Genomic DNA, 25,642 nt, shown 5'->3' on the forward strand with positions numbered 1-25,642 from the left:
TGCACTAACGCACAGAAATATACTACAATAAAAGTGCAGTAACGCACTGAAATATACTGCTTTAAGTGTGCAGTAACGCACTGAAATATACAGCGTTAAACATGTACTAACACAAGGAAATATACTACGTTAAACTTGCACTAACGCACTGAAATATACTGATTTAAGTGTGCAGTAACGCACTGAAATATACAGCGTTAAACATGTACTAACACAAGGAAATATACTACGTTAAACTTGCACTAACGCACTGAAATATACTGCTTTAAGTGGGCAGTAACGCACAGAAATACACTGCATTAAACTTGCACTAATGCACAGAAATATACTACGTTAAACGTGCAGTAATGAACTGAAATATACTGCTTTAAGTGTGCAGTAAGGCACTGAAATATACAGCGTTAAACGCGCACTAATGCACAGAAATATACTACGTTAAACTTTCACTAACGCACTGAAATACACTGGGCAGTAATGCACAGAAATACACTGTGTTCAACTTGCTCTAACGAACTGAAATAAACTGCATTAAATATTGCACTAACGCACTGAAATATACTGCTTTAAACATGCAGTAACGCACAGAAATATACTGAGCTAAACTTGTACTAAAGCACTGAAATGTACTGCTTTAAGTGTGCAGTAACGCACTGAAATATACAGTGTTAAACATGCACTAACGCACAGAAATATTCTACATTAAACTTGCACCGAAACACTGAAATATATCGAGTTAAACTTGCACTAACACACTGAAATATACTGCTTTAAATGTGCACTAATGCACTGAAATATGCTTTGTTAAACATGCACTAATGCACAGAAATATACTAGGTTAACCCTTCACTAATGGACTGAAATATACTGCATTAATTGTGCACTAACGCACAGGAATATACTACATTAAGCGTGCAGTAACGCACTGAAATATACTGCTTTAAGTGGGCAGTAACACACTGAAATATACAGCGTTAAACATGTACTAACACATGGAAATATACTATGTTAAGCTTGCACTAACGCACTGAAATATACTGCTTTAAGTGGGCAGTAATGCACAGAAATATACTGCGTTAAACTTGTACTAATGCACTGAAATGTACTGCTTTAAGTGTGCAGTAACGCACTGAAATATACAGTGTTAAACATGCACTAACTCACAGAAATATTCTACATTAAGCTTGCACTAACGCACTGAAATATAATGAGTTAAACTTGCACTAACACACTGAAATATACTGCTTTAAACGTGCACTAACACACAGAAATATACTGCTTTAAATGTGCACTAATGCACTGAAATATGGAGCGTTAAACTTGCACTAATGCACTGAAATATACTGCTTTAAACGTGCACTAATGCACAGATATATACTGTGTTAAACGTGCAGTAATGCACTGAAATATACTGCATTAAACTTGCATCGATGCACAGAAATATACTGCTATAAACGTGCACTAACGTACTGAAATAGACCCCTGATATTTCACCAAAGCTCCCTAATGGAGCTCCTAAAAGAAAAATCATAAAAAAAATTATAAAAATAAAAACTACTGACACTGTCCACTGCCCTACTGACAGCAATCTCTGCCCTACTGACACAATCCACCGCTCTGCTGACACCATCAATATACTATATATATACACATGTACAAACATGAAAATATGTTTGAGCTCTGGGGTGTACACCCTAATGCAATAGGCTGTGCACACCTATGGTGGTTGTTTTACCTGCCGAAGGATTTATATTTCTGCCCATCCAGTCCTGAGATTGACACAGCTCTGCTGCACAGCACAGCCCTGTGTTACTGCAGTCAGGTAACACTTGCTTTTCTTGGCCCTCCACCAAACCCTGTGAATGGACAGTGAAAGGAAAAGCAGCAGACTGATGAGCTCACCTACCTGTCACTCTGCTCTCTCCTCCTAACAGCATGCCCCTTGCTAGCACTGCAAAACAACTGATTACTTCCCTCTGCTGCTTCTCCATCTCCCAGTCAAAGCTCTACTGTAAAAGAACAAGAGGCTGATACCAAGATACCAAGAAGGGAGGGTCAAGTGGAAACAAAAGGTAATAACTGTGGGGCTGATGGAGAAAATGAAAGTAAAGTTGTTAGGTGTGGGTAGGGTAGGCTTCTCTGAAGAGAAGGGTTTTCAGGGATCGTCTAAAAGCTAATAAAGTAGGAGATAAGCGGATAGATTGGGGTAGGGCATTCCATAGGATTGGAGAGGCTTTGGAAAAGTCCTGGAGGCGAGCATGGGAGGAGGTGATGAGGGAGCTAGAGAGCAGGAGGTCTTGAGAAGAGAACTAGTAGGTTGGTATTCAGAGACTAGGCTAGTGATGTAGCTGGGGGGCGAAATTGTGGATTGCTTTATACGTCATTTTGAATTTAATTCTTTGGCCGAGCGGAAGCCAGTGGAGGGATTGACAGAGAGGGGTAGGAGACACCGAGCGATTGGTAAGGTGGGTGAGTCTGGCAGCATTCATGATGGATTGAAGAGGTGATAGACTATGTAGGGGTAAGCCAATGAGATGGGCGTTGCAGTAGTCAGGGCGAGAGATGACCAGCGAGTGAATTAAGAGCTTTGTTGTCTCATTGGTTAGGAAGGGGCATATTTTGGAGATGTTGCGGAGGTTGAGGCGGCAGGATTTGGACAGTGATTGGATGTGTTGCTTAAAGGATAGTTCAGAGTCCAGGACTACACATAGAATCTTGGCATGAGGGGATGGGCTTATATTGGGCCATCAATTTTGACAGAGAGATGGGGGGAAAGGGCATATGGTGGAGGAAAAATGATAAGTTCGGTTTTGGATAGATTGAGTTTGAGGAAGTGGTGTGACATCCAGACTGATATCTCTGATAGTAAATTCGTGATACGTGAGGAGACAGAGGGAGTGAGCTGAGGGGTAGAGAAATAGATTTGGGTATCGTCCGCGTAGAGGTGGTATTGGAAGCCATGCCTATCAGCTGACCCAGGGAGGAGGTGTAGATTGAAAATAGGAGAGGTCCAAGAACAGAACCTTAGGGAACCCCAACAGAGAAAGGAGGAGAGGAGGAAGTAGAGTTGTATTACTTACGTTAAAAATAAACAACATACAGTGATATATATATATATATATATATATATATATATATATATATATACACACACACAGTGCCTTGCAAAAGTATTCACCCCCCTTGGGTTTTCGTGTTTTGTTGCCTCACAACCTGGAATTAACATGGATTGTTTGAGGATTTGCAACATTTAATTTACAGAACACGCCCACAACTTTGAAGATGTTTTTTTTTTATTATTGTGAAGCAAACAACAAATAGGACAAAATAACAGAAAAAGTCAATGTTTAAAGTCAATACTTCGTAGAGCCACCTTTTGCGGATATCACAGCTCCAAGTTTTGGATAAGTCTCTATGAGCTTGCCACATCTTGCCCATTCCTCCTTGCAAAACTGCTCCAGTTGGATGGTTTATCGCTCGCGAACAGCAATCTTTAAGTCTGACCACAGATTTTCTATTGGATTGAGGTCTGGGCTTTGACTAGGCCATTCCAATACATTTACATGTTTCCCCTTAAACCACTCAGGTGAACCTCCGTCCTAGCCTCAAATCACACACAGAGAGGTACAGGTTTTGCTCAAGAATATCCCTGTATTTAGCCCCATCCATCTTTCCGTCAACTCTGACCAGTTTCCCCTGGAAAAAATCCCCACAGCATGATGCTGCCACCACCATGTTTCACAGTGGGGATGGTGTTCTTTGGGTGATGTGATGTGTTGGGTTTGCGCCAGACATAGCGTTTTATTTGCTGGCCAAAAAGTTCAATTTTAGTCTCATCAGACCAGAGCACCTTCCTCCATACATCAGCCCAGATCACCTTCCTCCATACATCAGACCAGATCACCTTCCTCCATACATCAGACCAGATCACCTTCCTCCATACATCAGACCAGAGCACCTTCCTCCATACATCAGACCAGATCACCTTCCTCCATACATCAGACCAGAGCACTTTCCTCCATACATCAGACCAGATCACCTTCCTCCATACATCAGACCAGAGCACCTTCCTCCATACATCAGACCAGAGCACCTTCCTCCATACATCAGACCAGAGCACCTTCCTCCATACATCAGAGCAGATCACCTTCCTCCATACATCAGACCAGATCACCTTCCTCCATACATCAGAGCAGATCACCTTCCTCCATACATCAGAGCAGATCACCTTCCTCCATACATCAGACCAGAGCACCTTCCTCCATACATCAGACCAGATCACCTTCCTCCATACATCAGAGCAGATCACCTTCCTCCATACATCAGAGCAGATCACCTTCCTCCATACATCAGACCAGATCACCTTCCTCCATACATCAGACCAGAGCACCTTCCTCCATACATCAGACCAGAGCACCTTCCTCCATACATCAGACCAGATCACCTTCCTCCATACATCAGACCAGAGCACCTTCCTCCATACATCAGAGCAGATCACCTTCCTCCATACATCAGACCAGAGCACCTTCCTCCATACATCAGACCAGAGCACCTTCCTCCATACATCAGACCAGATCACCTTCCTCCATACATCAGACCAGATCACCTTCCTCCATACATCAGACCAGAGCACCTTCCTCCATACATCAGACCAGAGCACCTTCCTCCATACATCAGACCAGATCACCTTCCTCCATACATCAGACCAGAGCACCTTCCTCCATACATCAGACCAGATCACCTTCCTCCATACATCAGACCAGATCACCTTCCTCCATACATCAGACCAGAGCACCTTCCTCCATACATCAGACCAGATCACCTTCTTCCATACATCAGACCAGATCACCTTCCTCCATACATCAGACCAGAGCACATTCCTCCATACATCAGACCAGAGCACCTTCCTCCATACATCAGAGCAGAGCACCTTCCTCCATACATCAGACCAGAGCACCTTCCTCCATACATCAGACCAGAGCACCTTCCTCCATACATCAGACCAGATCACCTTCTTCCATACATCAGACCAGATCACCTTCCTCCATACATCAGACCAGAGCACATTCCTCCATACATCAGACCAGATCACCTTCCTCCATACATCAGAGCAGAGCACATTCCTCCATACATCAGACCAGAGCACCTTCCTCCATACATTTTGGGAGTCTCCCACATGCCTTTTCGCAAACTCAAAACTTGCCATTTTGTTTTTTGATGAAAGTAATGTCTTTCTTCTGGCCACTCTGCCATAAAGCCCAACTCTATGGAGTGTACAATAAAATACAAAAATGGTACAGCGCAAGTCCAAAAAATTATCACATATTATTGTGTAGCAGCAGGGAATATGTAGGAAGAAACATCACGTAGTGAGGAAACTCTTCTCTTGTGTGTAACCAATCCTTCCACCAGTATTAGTAAATTCTTAAAAGCTGGGATGGACCACTGAGTACCCAGATGGTCAAACAGGCAGATTCACACATGTGGTATGCAGAAACCAAACTGCTACGCTTCCCAGGCATGGACAAGGCAGTCTCCAATTATGATCCTCCAGAAGCCTCAGTCGTCGGCTATGACCAACTTCAGGTGTATGCATGATAATATCAATCCAGATGTAGATATGCAGAAAATGGCTCTTGTATGGAACGAGCCGCTGGTTTGTCTTGGTAAATAGCCAATATTAACCACTTGCCGCCCGCCCATAGGCAAATGACGGCTGCAAAGTGGTTTCAAAATCCTGACTGGACGTCATAGGAAGTCCTCAGGATTTTGGGCCGCTGCGCGCCCCCGGGGGCGCGCATCGCGGCGATCGTTGTTGCGGGCTGTCAGTCTGACACCCCGCAACTACGATCTCGGTAAAAAGTTTCAGACGGAGACTTTTTACCACGTGATCAGCCATGTCCAATCATGGCTGATCACAGTGTAAATAGGAAGAGCCGGTGATCGGCTTTTCCTCACTCGCGTCTGTTAGACGTGAGTGGAGGAGAGCCGATCGGCTGCTCCTCTGACAGGGGGGGGTCTGTGCTGATCGATTATCAGCACAGCCCCCCCCCCCCCCCCCGAGGATGCCAAAACTGGACCACCAGGGACGCCACCAGACCACCAGGTATGCCACCCTAGACCACCAGGGATGCCAGTCAGTGCCCACAATGGATGCCAATCAGTGCCCACAATGGGCATCACTGATTGGCATGCATTATTTTTTGGCACTGATTGGCATCCATCAGCACAAAACAATACAATACAATGTCACCTATCAGTGCCCATCCATGCTGCCTATCTATGCCAATCCGTGCCAGCTATCAGGGCCAATTTGTGCCACCTATCAGTGTCCATCCATGTCGCCAATCAGTGCCACCTATCAGTGCCCATCAGTGCCGCCTATCAGTGCCACATATCAGTGCCCATCAGTGCCACTTCATTGGTGCCACCTCATCAGTGCCCATCAGTGCCGCCTTATCAGTGCCCGTCAGTGCAGCCCCATCAGTGCCCATCAGTGAAGGAGAAAACGTACTTATTTACAAAGTTTTGAAACTGAAACAAAAAAAACATTTTTTTTTCAAAATTTTCAGTCTTTTTTTATTTATTTGTTTAGCAAAAAATAAAAACCGCAAAGGTGATCAAATACCACCAAAAGAAAGCTCTATTTGTGGGAAAAAAATGCAAAAAATTTCATTTGGGTACAGTATAGCATGACCGCGCAATTGTCACTCAAAGTGTGACAGCGCTGAAAGCTCAAAATTGGTCTGGGCAGGAAGGTGTTTAAGTGCCCGGTATTGAAGTGGTTAAAAACGGTAAAGTGCATAGTTGTGGGTGCTGAAGTGCGGAATGGAGCTCATTGCTGCCAGTTTCTAGGTCTTCTTCTGATGAGGCACTATCGAGAATAAAGACTACACCGTGAGATCCCTGATAATAACGACTCCAGTACTTCCGGATATTGGCTGCTCCTCCAAGTTCTTTTACATTCAGAATGGCATTATGGAACGGAACGGCTTTTATACTAAAACCTGTGGTAGGCACAAGGTTGTCCTGGCTCTCACTGCACAGCTGTGATAAAAGGCTGGTCTTGCCAGATCCTGTGAGACCCATACATACAATATCATATTCTGGGCGTGGTGGCGGAGGACCCTTACAGCAGAGGGCTCGAAAACAAGGTTAAATTAGATGAGTTCAGTATGTGGTGAAAATCGCCAGTCCTGGAGTCTCATAAATGTCTTCCCTTTGCAGCCTGGGGCACTGGTGTGATCTTACAAGGATCCAGAGAATGCTGGGAACCAGGAGGCAGGAAACAAGAAGCAGCTGGTCGTGACTTCACAGGAACAGGCAGGTCTGTTTCTTGGCAGGTTTGCTGTTGTGCCATGTTCTTTCCATTTGGTTATGATATATTTGATGGTGCTCCTAGGGATCATCAAAGATTTGGAATTTTTTTTATAACCTAACCCTGACTTGTACTTCTCAACAACATTGTCCCTTACTTGTTTGGAGAGTTCCTTGGTCTTCATGGCAGTGTTTGGTTATTGGTACCTCTTGCTTAGGTGTTGCCGCCTCTGGGGCCTTTCAGAAAGCTCTGTATATGTAATGACAGATCATGTGACACTAATGCCGCATACACACGACCGGACTTTCCGGCAGACTAGGTCTGACGGTCTTCCCGATGGACTTTTGGCAGACTTTCCGAAACGAATGGACTTGGCCACACACGAACGGACTAAGTCCGTTTGAAAGCCCGTTTGAACCCGATGACGTACGACGGGACTAGAAAAGGAAGTCCAATAGCCAGTAGCCAATAGTGTCCCTTGCATCGTATTTGGTCCGTCGGACCAGCACACAGACGAACGTTTTTCCCGATAGGAATTGAGTCTGTCGGACAGATTTGAAACATGTTCTATTTCTAGGTCCGTCAGATTTTTTTTAAACGAAAAACGATGGGATTACCTCACACGCGATCGGATTGTCCGACGGAATCATGCCGGAAAGTCTGGTCGTGTGTACACGGCATTAGATTGCACACAGGTGGACATCATTTCACTAATTATGTGACTTTTGAAGGTAATTGGCTGCACCAGAGCTTTTTATGGGCTTCATAGCAAAGAGGGGTGTATACATACGCACATGCCAAATATCAGTTTTTTATTTCTGAAAAATAGTTTTATGTATATATTTTTCTAATTTTACTTCACCGACTTTTGTTGGTGAAATAAAATTTGAACAATATATGCATAAAACTATTTTTCAGAAATAATTTATTTTTATATATACATAAAAATATTTTATGTATATATAAATATATACATAAAACTAGTTTTCATTAATAAAAAAAGGCTATTGTGTTCTGATCCATCACATATAATGTAACAAAATAGATAAAAAGCTAAGGGGGGTAAAAACTTTTGCAAGGCACTGTGTATGTATATATATATATATATATATATATATATATATATATATATATATATATATATATATATATATATTATGGTTGGAGCCCTCCGCTGTAAGAGATATGAAAGAACACATAAACACGTCACAAGACTAACAACATAAAATAGACCTGAACTGTGCCCTTGGTCTGCTGTAAGGTAAGCCCTGGTGAGCTGGGCGGTGAGCCCTGCTCTGCTGGGCGATATGCCAAGAGAAGGCCGCATACCTTAAGAAAGTAAATGGATGTTTCTGTAGAGAAACGTGTTTTAAGTGAAGTACTCTGAGAAGGGAAATGGGTGGGTGGGTACCTTGCACTGGAACCGACACAGACCGTTGTGGGTGGTCTGATTATATACCCTCCGGGCTCCTCCCATAATTACGGGCCACCATACTGGCCCTCTTATTTATGGTTGGAGCCCTCCGCTGTAAGAGATATGAAAGAACACATAAACACGTCACAAGACTAACAACATAAAATAGACCTGAACTGTGCCCTTGGTCTGCTGTAAGGTAAGCCCTGGTGAGCTGGGCGGTGAGCCCTGCTCTGCTGGGCGATATGCCAAGAGAAGGCCGCAAAAGATTTGGTGTAGGGAGGTAATTATTAATTTATGTACAGCAAGACACTACGGGGCAAAGTTTCTGAAGGCTCAGGACATTTCCACTTGTGGATTGGAGATGTATCGAGTAAAGCAGGTGGATTCCCGCCTGCCCATCTTTGATCGCGTGGACTGGGACCCCGTTTCGTGAGGCTGCTGATGCTGCTCCAATGCAAAAGAATGTCCAAGAAAATGACCAAGGTCCTGGCCTAATGTGCTCAAAAGGAACCTGACGTGACTAATGAACTGGTTGCTGCCTGGGGTACTAATCGAGAACGGTAGTAATGGGCTGTCCTGCGAGGGATCAAACATATGGGCCAAAAATTGATCTAGGATGGACACGGGGCACCAGGCTTTGAGAGTTTGGAAAGGTTTTAGGTCAACCCCTGGACCGGACTATTGTGTTTTGGACACGCTGAGGAGCAAGATGAAGTCTGATGGCGTGTGAGGTGGTGTCTACGTAACACTTTACAACTGGGATGGTGACAGTATTCACTGGGGCGTAAAAAGCTGTAGAAAGCCAGGTAGATGGCTGCTTGAAGGACCAGGCTGAATTTAGCCAAAAGGGGAATGTGACAGGATGAAAGACATGTCTCGGAATATGGCGCTGGTGACGGGTAGCCGTTTGATACTGATTTGGGGTCATTGCCTGTGAATACCACACAACATGGTCTTGACCGTATGGGCGGCGAACAAGACGGTTTGTTAGGATCTCATAAGGGGATGAAATACTGGATGTCAGCTGAGTGGGATCTAAGGTATTGTGTGACAATGCCAACTGTGTGCGGTGGCATAATATGAAGACCAGGATGTGATGGAGAACTCTTGGTATTGCTCTGGGGTTTGAGGCTAGTAACCTGACATAGAACCTCTAGGCTGCCCGGTAGGCCTTCAGGGTGTTGTGAGATAGTGAAAGATTAATAAGGCAGGTAGCGTCGTGAAAGTGTTGTTTGAATCCGAGGTTAGCTACGACCAGTGTGGGATAAGAGACATGGTCGGGTCGGTTCCAGGTTCCTGCAAAAAATAACGAAGCAAAGTTAACGGGTAGTGCGTCGGCCAGATTATTGCGTTTGTCTGGGATGTGGACGCATAGGACGTTAGATTGGTGCTGTGGGGATAGTGGCACCAGCCTGCACAGGAAGGCCACGATGGCCAGCTACTAGGACCTCCTTTATTTATAATACTGGCTGTAGCTTGGTTGTCTGTGGCGAACGTCACTGTTTGTCCTGCCCAGTTGTTGCACCAGACTTGAGCTGCTGCGACAATGGGGTAGAGGTCGAACAAAGAGGAGGACTAACTGAACCCAGGAATCAAGAGGATTTCTGACGGCCATGGCCCTATAAACCCAATTTGACCAAAATTGAGGCGAGGACCTGTGGAGGCTGCGGTGACCATGACTACCTGAGATGAAGAGAGAGATGCTGAGGGAATACACATTGGCATGCCATTCCAATTTGTGAGAAATTCGACTCTCATGGGCAGATCTGCTATAGCTGGCACATCTTAATTTAAGGATTTAGTCAGGGTCTTTGTCTGGAAGAGAAACACTAAAAGATGGGAGGTAAAAGATCCCCTTGAGTCTGGCTGCTGCCTTGGCTGAAAATGAGCAGTGATAGTCAAAGGATGGGCACCCTACGTACTTGTGACCTGCTGCGTGCAGATACGGGTCCAATTCTACCCTCCTGTTGGGGTTGCTCTGCCTAGCATGTCTCGGACTGTCCCCAAGGCCCGCACAAACTCTGTGACAGTGAGCTTGCGATTAAGTAAAGGGTCCCTGGCCTTCAGGATGACGGAGACATCTCCCTGCGAATATGATTTGTTCTAGGCCAAGTTGTGTACTGCTATGAGGAGGGATGCTAAGTTAACGTCGTTGTCATCCAAGATGTCCTCCTAGATGCCCTGCTAGGACAAGGTGTGCAGGGAAGACGATGGTGCAGAAGTTGGGTGTATCTGTAAGTGAAGGTACGGGAATGACGGTGGTGACTGGAGCTGGTAGGGGCATGGCTGGGCGTACCTCCAGGGCTGTCACTCTGCTTGGACTTTGGCGACTGCGGCTGACAGTGTGGTTACCCAGGAGTGCAGCTGAGTAGTCGCAAAGAAGATAGACTGAAGTGGTGCCTGGAAGGGCTGCCACTGGCGGTGGAAACAGTAGCCTAAAGGCTTGGTTTCCTGGCTGCAGCAGGGTAGGATTTACTCCTGCGACACCGTTCTGTTATGAGTTTATTTTATTTATTTATTTATTTTTTATTGGTCCAAGCTCTTGTGAGACTGTAAACCGCCGCTTGCTGAGCCCGTGATGGCAGGGCTGAGGCAAAGTCCTCACTGTCTGCCTGCGACATGGCGTCAACTAAAAGCAAGGGGGGGTATGTTTGAGGTAAGTTGCAAAGGTAGGAGGGGATAGTTGCGTTGGGTAGATAAGATGAAAGGCGGAAGGAAACAAGAAGAAAAGGACAAGGAACGACAGCCATAGTGACAGTTGGTTTGCGCTCGAACGCTGTTGAGTGTGACTTTAGAAAACTCAAAAGAATGCGTAACAACCGAGGTGAGCCAGGAGGTGACTGGCTAGGTAACCGATAGCTCGGGTGTCAGTCTGTGCTCGGCACAGACTAATGAACCAGAGCGCCCCAGGGCGGACTGGGGTGGGTAGCTGAAGTCTGGTATACTAAGTAGGAATGTTGCGATCTGTAGTTAATTGACGTGGGTTCGGTCTACTAATGCTTGCACTGCCAGCAAGTATGGAGATTAGGCGACCTTGTCTGCGTATTGAAGGCTTGTGCTTCGAAAACAGAGTGAAGTGCACAGAAGTATGTGACAGTTGCTAACGCCTCAGGAGCAGGTCAAATTCTGTATGTGAAGTAAAAATATGTAGTGAAAGAGTGTTTAAGAGAAAGGGGGAATCCCATTGAACTACACACCTGACTTTATGCCCTAGTTGTGAAGTTGACTGGTTGGTGGTCGAGAACTGAGTTGACCGGGAGCCTGTAGTAAGGTGACATGAGAATTTCGTTTTGATGATGGGGATTGCAAAGAGCTGTTTGGGGCAAAGCTGGCCCCCTGGTGAAGATGCAAGCCCTCGACAATGTTTTTTTTTTTTTTTTTTTTTTTTTTTTGGGAGATACTGTCCAAACCTGGTGCAGGGTGGACTAACTGGTGTGCTAACTGGCCTAAAAGGGGAAAGCGACAGAGAAAACGATGAGCAGCCATGTTGCTACTGGAGACGATGAGTGGCAGTTTGAGCCATTTTGCTGAAATGCTTGCAGCGATTGCAAGGAAGCGGCCTTATTTGAATTATAAATTGAATTATGAGGTGAGAATGAATGAAAGAATGAATGAATGAGGTGAACAGCTGTGTTGCTACTGGAGACGATGAGTGGCCGTATTAAGCTATTGCAGAGATGCTTGCAGCGATTTGCAAGAAAGCAGCTTTATTTGAATCTATAAATTTAATTATAAGTGTGTAGGAATGAGGAGAGCAGCCGTTTTGCTACTAGAGATGAGTGGCCGTATTGAGCCATTGCATCGATGCTCGCAGCGATTGCAAGGAAGCAGCTTTATTTGAAAGGTGAAAGCAATGTTTTGCGGATTTATAAGTGTGTAGGTATGAGGTGAACAGCAGTGTTGCTACGATTGGCAGTTTTGAGCCAAATGCAGAAAAGACTTGCAGCGATTGCAAGAACGCAGCTTTGTTGAAAGGCGAAAGAAAGGTTATAGAGGAAATGTGATTATGTAGGAATGACCGTGCGCAATACTGAGCAAATTGGTGGAGAGAATTGTGTACGATCATGTATGGATAGACTGAGAAGGTCAAATGTAAGTACTGCTGAATTCGTACAGTCGATGTGACTAGTTTGAACTGGGCTATAGCTATGGAATAGTCTGCGAAAGATTTGACTCATTTGAGTCGGTGATGCAACAGGATTCGGCTTGGTTGTTAGAGTTGCGTTTGGCAAGGACTGGAATCGTTGCGCCGACGCTGCGACTAGACTCGAATCCTCCGTAGATGCGACTGAGAGGCTCGTATATGGGATCCGACCGTATCGCTGAGGATATGGCTGGGTTCGGATTGATTGAATTGTGATGGTGGTTGAAGGGGCTGGTGATTGTCAATGATCCGAAACATAGAAGCGAAGTTGCGACTAGATTCGAAACGGCCGTAGATGTGAGGTGACTACAGGGCTCGTATGACAGATCTGCCCGTGTTGCAGATGATATGGCTGGGTTTGAATCGACTAAATGGTGATGGCGGTTGAAGGGGCTTGTGACTGCCAAGGATCCGAAACATAGAAGCGATGTTGCGACTAGATTTCAAATCGGCCGTAGATATGAGGTGACTACGGGGCTCGTATGACAGATCTGACCGTATTGCCAATGATATGGCTGGGTTCGAATCAACTAAATGGTGATGACGGTTGAAGGGGCTTGTGATTGCCGAGGATCCGAAACATAGAAGCAAAGTTGCGACTAGATTTCGAATCGGCCGTAGATGCGAGGTGAGTAAGGGGCTTGAATGTCGGATTTGACCGCATCGACCGTGAAGTGATCGGCTCGAGTAAACCCGCGTTGGGTAGAAAGGATGAAATACATGAAAGATGACAGACATAAGTGGCGTAAGTGCGACTTTGCAAAACGAACATGATAAACGAACATGATAAGGTAACTATTGGAGTTTAGAAGAGCGGTAACAACAAAGTCCTACCTGCGACAGCGAGTGTGTAGCGGTCCGAGCGTGGGGCAATCGATGAAGATATACGACCGATCTCGAAGGTACAACTACGTGGACATGCAGTGAGTTGGCAGAGTCAGCCTCTGCAATGCATTTGACACGGATCAGCTCAAAAATGTATGAGATGAATCTGATAAAAATTGGCAGTAAGGAGTATCTGATACGAATTGGTTGTAGAGTGTATGCCATTCCTTACTGTGAAACCAAACACCTATCAACCACCCATCCCCCCAGGCTAGTCAAGTGCAGGAAAGACATCAGGTGGGTTTAATTACACCTCAATCAGCCACAGAAACCCATACAAACAATACCTGTTTATCTCAAAAAAGGATGAGAACAGTGAATTTTATAACCAGTGAAGCCTATGGCGAGTGATATTGGAGAACAACTGACAGCGACTCGGCTGTGCCGAACAACGTCGGGACATGAGTGTCAACAACTCAGAGGTAGGTTTTGCGAAAGGGGTGCAGGATAGTAAGCATGATAAGCCGCAAGTTTGCACATGATATGAAAAGATTCGGATACTACTTATCTGCGACCATGAGCGGGAACCGCCGACGAAGACCACGAATGAAGAAGCCGAAGTGCACCTACGATTGGACACACAGATAGCCGACCGTGAGGGAGCTGAGACAAGCCGGCCCCTTGATGTGCAGTACCTTGCACTGGAACCGACACAGACCGTTGTGGGTGGTCTGATTATATACCCTCCGGGCTCCTCCCATAATTACGGGCCACCATACTGGCCCTCTTATATATATATATATATATATATATATATTAAATAAAAGATATTTAATGATGTATCATTCAGTAAATAAAGAGCGTCGGTGTGTCTTTGAAATTCAGCTTTAACCACTTTTGGACCGCCCACACGCAATGTACTGCAGACGGGCGGCCCATGCAGGTTAATCAGTGAACTGATACTTTGCTGCCTGCTTCCAGGTCGCCTGGCCTCTGCCCGGCCCTTACTGTGATTGTACACAGCAAATAGAGTCTGTCAGCAAGTCCCGGCCAATGATTCATGACCAGGACCTGCTGATTGGCTGTGTCCAATCAAAGCCCTGAGCCAGGAGTGACAATCCAATCAACACAGGGATCTGTACAGCGGGAACAATCTCTCTGATTCTCATCCCAGCAAAGCAGAGATAAGAAACAAAGAGATCTGTTAGTAAAATAAGCACACATTACACATTGTTAGTCACACATTTAACCCCTTGATCGCCCCCCAGATGTTAACCTCCTTCCCAGTCAGTGTCATTAGTACAGTGACAATCTACAGTACTGCCACTGATTACTGTATTAGTGTCACTGTTGTTGTCAGTGGCAGTTAGTCAGTTCTTCCCCCAGCGTCAGTGTCAGATTGTCCGCCGTACTATTGCAGTTCCATTATAGGTTGCTGATCACCTCCCTTAGGCCGCGTACACACGTAGCCGTCTGTCCGACGTATTTAGTCTGGCGGACTTCCCGCCAGACTGTCCGTCGGACTTTCCGAACGGGCTACTTGCCCACACACAGCACTTTTTCAGCGGACTAATACGGCGTTCTAAGTCCGCCGTACTATCTGCCCTACTTTTGAAATGAACGGACTCGCCCACACACGCGGAGGAAAGTCCGCTCATTTCGAGCGCGTCTCCAGGTAGGCGGGGCCCGCGAAGGAGATGTCACTGGCCCCGCCGCCTGGTATGGACTTAAAGGGGAACCCCAACACCGAAAAAAATCGGCGTGGGGGTTCCCCCCAAGTCCACAACAGACCCTTGTCCGAGCACGCTACCCGGCCGGCCAGGAAAGGAGGGGCGAGCCAGCGTCCCCCCTTCCTGAGCCGTACCAGGCCGCGTGCCCTCAACATGGGGGGTGCCTTGGGGAAGGAGGGGTCGCGCGGCCCCCCCACCCCAAAGCACCTTGTCCCCATGTTGATGAGGACAAGGGCCTCTTCCCGACAACCCTGGCCGTTGGTTGTCGGGGTCTGCGGGGGGGCTTATCGGAATCCGGGAGCCCCCTTTAATAAGGGGGCCCCCAGATACCGGCCCCCCACCCTATGTGAATGAGTATGGGGTACAATGTACCCCTACCCATTCACCTGTAAAATAAAGTACAAAAAAAAACACAACACACAAGATAAAATAATTTATTGCACAGCTCCGGGGGTCTTCCGTCTTCGGGGTCTTCTCGCCAGACTCCTCCGCTATCTTCTTGTAGCTCTTTTACTAGCGGAGGAGCCCGGCTTTCTTCCTCCCCGCCGGCCTCTTCTCCTGACTTCGGGGGTCTTGTCCCCCTCTTCGGTTCTTCTGCCGGGCCACCACGCCTTCTAATAGCTCTTTTACAGGCGGTGGCCCGGTCTTCTGTCGCCGCCGCCGCCTTCTGTTCTTCTTCTTCTTCTCCTGGAGATGTAACGGGGGTAAAATCTTCTGAATCAAAAGTAGTTAAAGTGACACTCCAGAGACCAAAAAAATGGTTATATGGGAAATGCTTGCGGCCGCCACACGGTGCAAGATCTCATTGTGCCAAGGTTCATGCGCTAATGTCAAAAAATCCTATGCCCGACCCAGCCATCTGAACCTGTCAGTCAACATAATCTATGGCCAGCTTAGAAGATGACGTGACACCACCAGAGGTGATTGGCCAAGGTATTTTATCTATATTATTAAAGTAGAATTCTAGTATAAGTTTAAATAGTTATAAAACCTGTGCTGGCTAACCTGCGTTAAAAAAAAATAGGTATATAGTTGTATATAGGTATATTTTAAGCCCAATCTGGTCACAACTGTGACATGGAAATCTATGGGTGAAGTCACCGATCCCAGGCATTCCCAGCCATTGTCAGTCCTCTCTCCTCTCCCCGATGCCAGCCAGCGGTGGCTGGTCACGTGACCAGAGCGGGCTGAGAATAGATAAGTATATACATATTTTTTTACACAGGTTAGTCAGCATAGGTGTTAGGAAGGGGTAGGGAACATTAGACATTCGTTGGAACAATCGTCGCCTATTGCAAGAGGAATTCACTCCCTGATATTGATCCAGGAGAAACAAAATGTCCTTTTCTGAAAATAAATAATTCCTCAGTGCGTTTTCTTCCTTCAATATCAGTAAAGGTCCAACTATTCTTACCATTAAAGAAGGCTTTTCCTTGTCCATTGATATATATATATCCCTATCATGGAACATTTGGCTACCGTGTTGTTTGTAGGCAAGTGCAGTCTACTTTATCCACCGCAGGTGGCGCTCTTCTTCAGCGGCATAGCAGTAGGAGGGGAAGTCAATGGAAACACAGTTCCTCTATGGTTTACTGGCTCACTGGGGAAGCATCTGATTGGACACTGATGCCTCATGTGACTCCAGCAGCCATTATGGGTAAAGCAGAGCCTACTTAAGGCCCTGGCTCCCAGGCTCTGCATGCTTTTTGCGAGTTGGAAGAGTAGGGACAGGTACCCCACCTGTGAGGGACAGTAACAGTGGTAGGGAAAGATTCCTGATGAGGAGGGAAAGCGTAGGGTCGCAACTTCTTTGGACATGTTCCTGTTTGGGGCACTGGACAGCCAGGCTGCATTCCACTGCACCCCACCTACACACAGACCAATCCCTCCATTCGGGGCCTGCGTTTGGAGTCATGCCACCATAAATTGTCTCTCTATGCCGATTATCTCTTGTATGTTTTATCCTCAAACACTAGCATTCTCAAACTTTTTACGAGAATTCTCTCGGTTTGGGGCACTTAGCACTTTCAAGGTGAATTCCTCAGAATCTTCGTTTTTTAAACATATCCCTACCCCGTATCCAGCTGGGCAACCTAAAATCAGCCTTTCCATTCAAGTGGCAGTCTAAGCCCTTGTACACACGGTCGGACATTCTGCCAACCAAATCCGTTGGATTTTGTCCGACGGATTTTGTCCGAAACTGTTGCATACACACGGTCGGACCAAGTTGTTGGAAAATCCGATCGTTCAGAACGTGATGACGTTATTTCGTTACGACGGGACTACGTTCAGGCTAGTAGCCAATAGCTTTGGTGTAGGAATTTGATCTGAGCATGCGTGGCACTTTGTCCCATCAAAATTCTCTACACATGATCGGAGTATGTCCGATCGGACCAGTTTGTCGGAAAATATTTCCAACAAGTTGGAAAATTGGGTCCGACGGATATTCCGACGGAAACAGTCCGATGCAGACCACACACAGTCGGATTATCCGACAAAACGGTCCGATAGGACACATTCCGTCGGAATCTCCGACCGTGTGTACAAGGGCTAAGGCAATACCTTGGGTGTCATGATCCCCACAGAAGTGGACTCTTTATTCACCCTAAATGAAGCATGCAGACCGTATATTTCCAGATTTAGTATTACATTTTGTGCTCTCATGCTCACCGTGGCTCATTAAGAAGCTTATTCTGTGACTTTGCCTAGTGGCAACAGGTACCACAATATCCAGACACCGAAAATCACCAACCCCACCACTACTGTCTGCAAGAGAAAAAAAAATCGTAAACAACCTGGTGGACATTAGGAGTTTGGTAGACAAGGGTTCAGATAGAATGGACTCCTTCCATCGCATATGGATGTGCTAGACTCTGTGCTGAACTTCCATGGCTTTGCAAGACCTCTTGACACCCTAATGCCGCGTACACACGAACGAATTGTCCGGCGTACTTAGTCCGGCAAACAATCCGGCGGATAGTCCGGCGGACTTTCTACCGAACGGACTTGGCCACACACGGACACACAGAAAGTCCGGCGTTTGCTAGCGCGATGACGTACATCACGTACGACGAGACTAGAAAAAGGAAGTTCAATAGCCAGTAGCCAATAGCTTCCTTCTCGTACTTGCTTCTGAGCATGCGTCATTCTTAGTCCGCCGGACTAGCACACTGACGAACGTATTGTCCGCTGAAAACCCAAGTCCAAGGCGGAAAGATTGGACTGCAAAAATACTTTCTAAGTCCGCCGGACTTTACGCTGAGAAAGTCCGCTGAAGCCCACACACAATCGAATTGTCCGGTGAAATGCGTTTTGGCGGACTAAGTACACCGGACAATTTGACCGTGTGTACGCGGCATAACACTACTCTCTTTGTTTTTGTCAGAACTTCACCTTTATGGCTATACTCCAGAGTCTTGTAGAGAAGAGAATTATCGTTTTATCTCTGGAGTTGATCCCCTTTTTAATGCCAATATTCTGTTTGCTTTGTTAGCAGCAGCTTGGCATTGCTGAGCCCATCATCTACTAGGACCCCCAGATCCTTCTCCATCCTAGATCCCCCCAGAGGTTCTCCCCAAGTGTATAGATTGCATTCATATTTTTGCCACCCAAATGCATTATTTTACATTTTTCTACATTGAACCTCATTCGCCATGTAGTTGCCCCTCCCCCCATTCATTTGTTCAGATCTTTTTGCAAGGTTTCCACATCCTGCAGAGAAGTTATTGCCCTGCTTAGCTTAGTATAGTCCGCAAATACAGAGATTGAACTGTTTCCCCCATCCCCATCCTCCAGGTCGTTTATGAACAAATCAAATAGGATTGGTCCCAGCACAGAACTGAACTGAAATGTTCAAAGCCTGGGTTCTTTTTTTTTGAAGAAATGACACTTGTCTACAATGTAAAGTAGTGAGTGTACAGCTTGTATAACAGTGTAAATTTGCTGTCCCCTCAAAATAACTCAACACACAGCCATTAATGTCTAAACCGCTGGCAGCAAAAGTGAGTACACCCCAAGTAAAAATGTCCAAATTGGGCACAATTAGCCATTTTCCCTCCCCGGTGTCATGTGACTCGTTAGTGTTACAAGGTCTCAGGTGTGAATGGGGAGCAGGTGTGTTAAATTTGGTGTTATCGCTCTCACTCTCTCATACTGGTCACTGGAAGTTCAACATGGCACCTCATGGCAAAGAACTCTGAGGATCTGAAAAAAAGAATTGTTGCTCTACATAAAGATGGCCTAAGCTATAAGAAGATTGCCAAGACCCTGAAACTGAGCTGCAGCACGGTGGCCAAGACCATACAGCGGTATAACAGGACAGGTTCCACTAAGAACAGGCCTTGCCATGGTCCACCAAAGAAGTTGGGTGCACGGGAAATAGGTTGTCTTTGGGAAATAGACGTATGAGTGCTGCCAGCATTGCTGCTGAGGTTGAAGGGGTGGGGGGGTCAGCCTGTCAGTGCTTAGACCACACGTCGCACACTGCATCAAATTGGTCTGCATGGCTGTCGTCCCAGAAGGAAGCCTCTTCTAAAGATGATGCACAAGAAAGACCGCAAACAGTTTGCTGACGACAAGCAGACTAAGGACATGGATTACTGGAACCATGTCCTGTGGTCTGATGAGACCAAGATAAACTTATTTGGTGTCAGATGGTGACAAGCGTGTGTGGGGGCAACCAGGTGAGGAGGACAAAGACAAGTGTCTTGTCTACAGTCAAGCATGGAGGTGGGAGTGTCATGGTCTGGGGCTGCATGAGTGCTGCCGGCATTGGGGGGCTACAAATCATTGAGGGGACCATGAATGCCAACATGTACTGTGATATACTGAAGCAGAGCATGATCCCCTCCCTTCAGAGACTGGGCCGCAGGGCAGTATTCCAACATGATAACCACCCCAAACACACCTCCAAGATGACCACTGCCTTGCTAAAGAAGCTGAGGGTAAAGGTGATGGACTGGCCAAGCATGTCTCCAGACCTAAACCCTATTGAGCATCTGTGGGACATCCTAAAATGGAAGGTGGAGGAGCGCAAGGTCTCCAACATCCACCAGCTCTGTGATGTCATCATGGAGGAGGGGAAGAGGACTCCAGTGGTGACCTGTGAGGCTCTGGTGACCTCCATGCCCAAGAGGGTTAAGGCAGTGCTGGAAAATAATGGTGGCCACACGAAATGTCGACACTTTGTGCCCAATTTGTGGATTTTCACTTTTGTTGCCAGCGGTTTAGACATTAATGGCTGTGTGTTGAGTTATTTTGAGGGGACAGCAAATTTACACTGTAAGCCCCTGTACACACGGTCGGAGATTTCCACAACCAAATCCGTCGGATTTTGCCCGTCGGATCTTGTCCGAAACTGTTGCATACACACGGTCGGACAAAGTTGGCGAAAAATCCGATCTTTCAGAACGTGATGACATAATTTTGTTACGATGGGACTACGTTCAGGCTAGTAGCCAATAGCTTTGATGTAGGAATTTGATCTGAGCATGCGTGGCACTTTGTCCGATCGAAATTCTCTACACATGATCGGAGTATGTCCGACCGGCCCAGTTGGTCGGGAAATATTTCCAACATGTTGGAAAATTGGGTCCGACGGATATTCCGACGGAATCAGTCTGATGCATACCACACACAGTCGGATTATCCGACGACACGGTCCAATAGGACACATTCCGACGGATTCTCTGACCATGTGTACAAGGGCTTATACAAGCTGTACACTCACTACTTTACATTGTAGACAAGTGTCATTTCTTCAGTGTTGTCACATGAAAAGATAGAAGAAAACATGTGAGGGGTGTACTCACTTTTGTGAGATACTGTATATTTCTAGCTCCTCTCCTTCAAATAACACATTATATTGTTGTTTCTTCATTAAAATGACTCATCTCTCTCCCTTTTACACTGCCGCCCAGTGCCCAATCACCCTGCTTACATACTCTCCAGCCACTGCGCCGTATGCTTGGCTGTTGTCTCAACATGGCACCGTCATTTTTTAAATGTATTCAGCATAACAACTGCATTTTTCAGAGTGGGTTTGCTGTTGGTGACCACAGTGTACCATGCCTGCATAATGTGTGTTGAAAAGGCCACTCGTGGTCTCCATTGGAAGCTCATGTGTAGAGGAGACAACACAGGAGTACAATTGGGAGTCAGGGAAAGAGATTTGGTACCCTGTAAGAGGGGCTCTGTGATTGACTAGAGTTGGCACCAAGAGCAGAAGTCCCTACCCTTGCTCCTGTCCTGCTAAAACACTACCCCCTTCTGCTGAGGCAAAACCCTCCATCATCTTGTGACCCCATTTCATACCAGAGGCCTCCACACCACATTCCTGGTTGCTGACCTTTAAATCCCAAGGAAGTAACATTCACACATATGAGCAGAATTGCTGCATCTTACATTGGCGTTCGTTCTGGAGTCACTTGACAATAATTAGTCAATCACATTTAGCGGACGTCCACAGTAGTCACACGTGAAAGCATATGCAACACTTTCAGCAGCCCTTTCCTCCTTACTGTCTCTTATTCCACCCAAGGTCATTAGTACCAGGGCTGGTGCAAGGATTTAGGCCAAACCTCATTTTGCCACACACCCCCTTGGCTCCACCCCTGACTCCACCTCGTTTGTCCTGCCCATGTATACCCCACCTTTTTAATGAAGCGCCCATCAAATGCAGCCTCACCAGCGCCCATCCATGCAACCTACCAGCGCCCATCACTGAATGTTTGCTTGCTTCCATTCATTCGAGAGTCGGGACACAGACACAGTCCTCCACCGCCGCTGCGCCTCTGACACTATGTGCGGACGGAGCGGCGGCTGCCTGCTGATGCTGAGACTTAGTTTCTTGCTGCAGAGAGAAGAGAGTAGGAACACTAGTGGCCGGCCCGCCCCTAGGCAGCAGTGCGCCCTAGACGGCTGCCTAGTGTGCCTAGTGGTAGCACCGGCCCTGATTAGTACTCACAGGACTGTGCTTTCATTAGAAAAAAAAAGCTCACAGTGTGCGGTGAAATCAGAGTAAGCCAATTCAGTCCAGGAGAGGAGATTGTACAACTGCGCAAGACTGAAGGGGAGGCCGGAGGTCAGATTATTTAAGAAGCAAAGAGAAAAGAAAGGATCTTTATTTATGAATTTACTGGAGAGCTGTCCTTGGAGTTCAGGGACAGTGGACATCTATGGCTGGGCCCTCAAGGCAAACAGATACAAGATACACTCTCCAGCCACTTTATTAGGTCCACCTTGCTAGTACAGGGAGTCCCAGAGTTACGATCATCTGACTTGCGAATGACTCCTTCTTACGAACAGCAGGTGGAGCCGGTGGGCACATCAGAAAACATCGGAAAACGATGCCTGAAAACAGCGGAAAACATCGGAAAACTACATCTGAAAACAGCAGAAAACATTGGAAAACATCGGAAAACTACATATGAAAACAACGGAAAACATTGGAAAACATTGTAAAATATCGGAAAAACAACGTTGGAAAACATCAGAAATGCCGTTCTGCACATGCGGGTCCGGATTACGAACAAATTTCGACTTCAGAACAAACAGGCAGTCTCTAACCCAGTGATGGCGAACCTTGGCATCCCCAGATGTTTTGGAACTACATTTCCCATGATGCTCAACCACACTGAAGTGTGCATGAGCATCATGGGAAATGTAGTTCCAAAACATCTGGAGTGCCAAGGTTCGCCATCACTGCCCTAGCCTGTTTGTAACTCGGGGACTGCCTGTACCGGGGTTGGACCCCCTTTTTGCCTTCATTCTTGGTGGAATAGATACAACAAGGTGTTGGAAACGTTCCTCACAGATTTCGCTCCATAGTGACATGATGGCATCACGCAGTTGCTGCAGATTTGTCGGCTGTACATCCAATGATGCCGATCTCCATTCCACCACATCCCAAAGGTGCTCTATTGGATGAGATGTGGTGAGTGTGGAGGCCATTGGAGGACAGGGACCTCATTGTCCAGTGGTGAGATGATTGGAGCTTTGTGACATGATGCATTATCCTGCTGGAAGGAGCCATCAGAAGATGGGGACACTGTAGTCATAAAGGGATGGACAAGGTCAGCAACAATACTCAGGTAGGCCATGGCATTTAAGCCATGATCAATTGGTACTAAGGGGCCCAAAGTGTGCCAAGAAAATACCCCTCTACCATCACACCCCCACCACCAGCCTGAACCGGTGATACAAGGCAGGGTGGGTCCATGGGCCCAATTCTGACCCGACCATTTGAATGTCGCAGCTGAAATGTAGATTCATCAGACCAGGCAACGTTTCTCCAATATTCTATTGTCCAATTTTGGTGATCCTGTGCCAATTGTAGCCTCAGTTTCCTGTTCTTAGCTGACAGGAGTGGCACCCGGTGTGGTCTTCAGGTTCTGTAGCCCATCGTTTTCAAGGATGGATGTGTTGTGCGTTCAGAGATGGTATTCTGCATACCTTGGTTGAGACCTTATTTGAGTTACTGTTGCCTTTCTATTATCTGGAACCAGTCTGCCCATTCTCCTCTGACCTCAACAAGGCATTTTCCTCCACACAACCGCCGCTCACTGGATATTTTCTCTTTTTCCCACCATTCTCTGTAATCCCGAGAGATGGTTGTGTGTGAAAATCCCAGAAATGCTCAGACCAGCCCGTCTGGCACCAACAACCATGCCACGTTCAAAGCCATCTAAATCCCCTTTCTTCCCCATTCTGCTGCTTGGCTTGAACTTCAACAAGTCGTCTTCACCACGTCTAGATGCCTAAATGCATTGAGTTGCTGCCATGTGATTGGCTGAAGAGCAATTTGTGTTACCGAGCCATTGAATAGGTGCACCTAATAAAGTGGCCGGTGATTGTACGTCGGTCTGTCTGAGTCATCTGAGTACATTCGATGTGCCCTTTCCACTTGGCCGCTCCACTAAACTCCAGCAGCACATCTGCCTGGCAGTGCCAGCCCCGGCCCAGCCCAGTGCATGATTTGTACAAATTTAGATTTAAGCTTTTTTAAGCGGCTTGCAGGTACTTAGATTTTCGTGCCATGAACATTAATACTAAACCCCTTTTAATTTGCATGGTTCAACTCCACGAGATCATATCATTCGATGGGATGGTTTTAATTCCCAGGCTGGAACCATTCCCCTCTGCTGACATTTTTTTCTTTCTTTTTTTTTTCCTTCTCTTTTTTTTTTTAATATTTAATAAGGATTTAACTTGCTTTATTGGGCCCACAGGGTAATTGAATCCGGCTGCTTGAGATGGCACTGCCAGGCTCCCTCGGCGGCCACGCTGTCTAAACAAGGCTTAGGTCCCTTTGTGAAAAATGAATTACGGGTGTGGGGGGGGGGGGGGGGGTAATGATTAAGCCACAATAATTCTTCACTAACAAAGAACAGAGAAAACACGCAGCAAATATCAAAGCCCTCCAGTTTAGCTACTGAAATAATAGCTTGTTCGCCGCTAATCCCGGAGCACGGAATGAAGGCAGCCGCGACCCAGGCGGGATCCCCGGCAAGATGCCTGGCGGACTAGGGAGTGGAATTGGCCACTGCGAGGGGTCATAGTCCGGCAGTCGCATTCTGAACTTATAATATAGAAAAAAAAAAAATCAAACATAAATCATACAAAAAAAATACGAAATAATAAATACTGTATATATTATTATGTAATAGAATTTTTTTTTCTTATAATAAATAATACATGAATAAAATATCAATTTAATAAATTCAATAAAAAGTGTTTGTAAATAAATAAATAAATTATATATATATATATATATATATATATATATATATATATATATATATATATATATATATATATATATATATATATATATATATATATTATTTTTATATATATATATTATATTTTTATATATATATATATATATATATATATATATATATATACACTACCGTTCAAAAGTTTGGGGTCACCCAAACAATTTTGTGTTTTCCATGAAAAGTCACACTTATTCACCACCATACGTTGTGAAATGAATAGAAAATAGAGTCAAGACATTGACAAGGTTAGAAATAATGATTTGTATTTGAAATAACATTGTTTTTACATCAAACTTTGCTTTCGTCAAAGAAGCCTCCTTTTGCAGCAATTACAGCATTGCACACCTTTGGCATTCTAGCTGTTAATTTATTGAGGTAAGCTGGAGAAATTGCACCCCACGCTTCTAGAAGCAGCTCCCACAAGTTGGATTG

The sequence above is a fragment of the Lithobates pipiens genome, unplaced genomic scaffold (assembly GCF_037356315.1).
Source record: "Lithobates pipiens isolate NorthernLeopardFrog02 unplaced genomic scaffold, aLitPip1_a1.2 Scaffold_19, whole genome shotgun sequence".
In the NCBI taxonomy this organism is placed as follows: domain Eukaryota; kingdom Metazoa; phylum Chordata; class Amphibia; order Anura; family Ranidae; genus Lithobates; species Lithobates pipiens.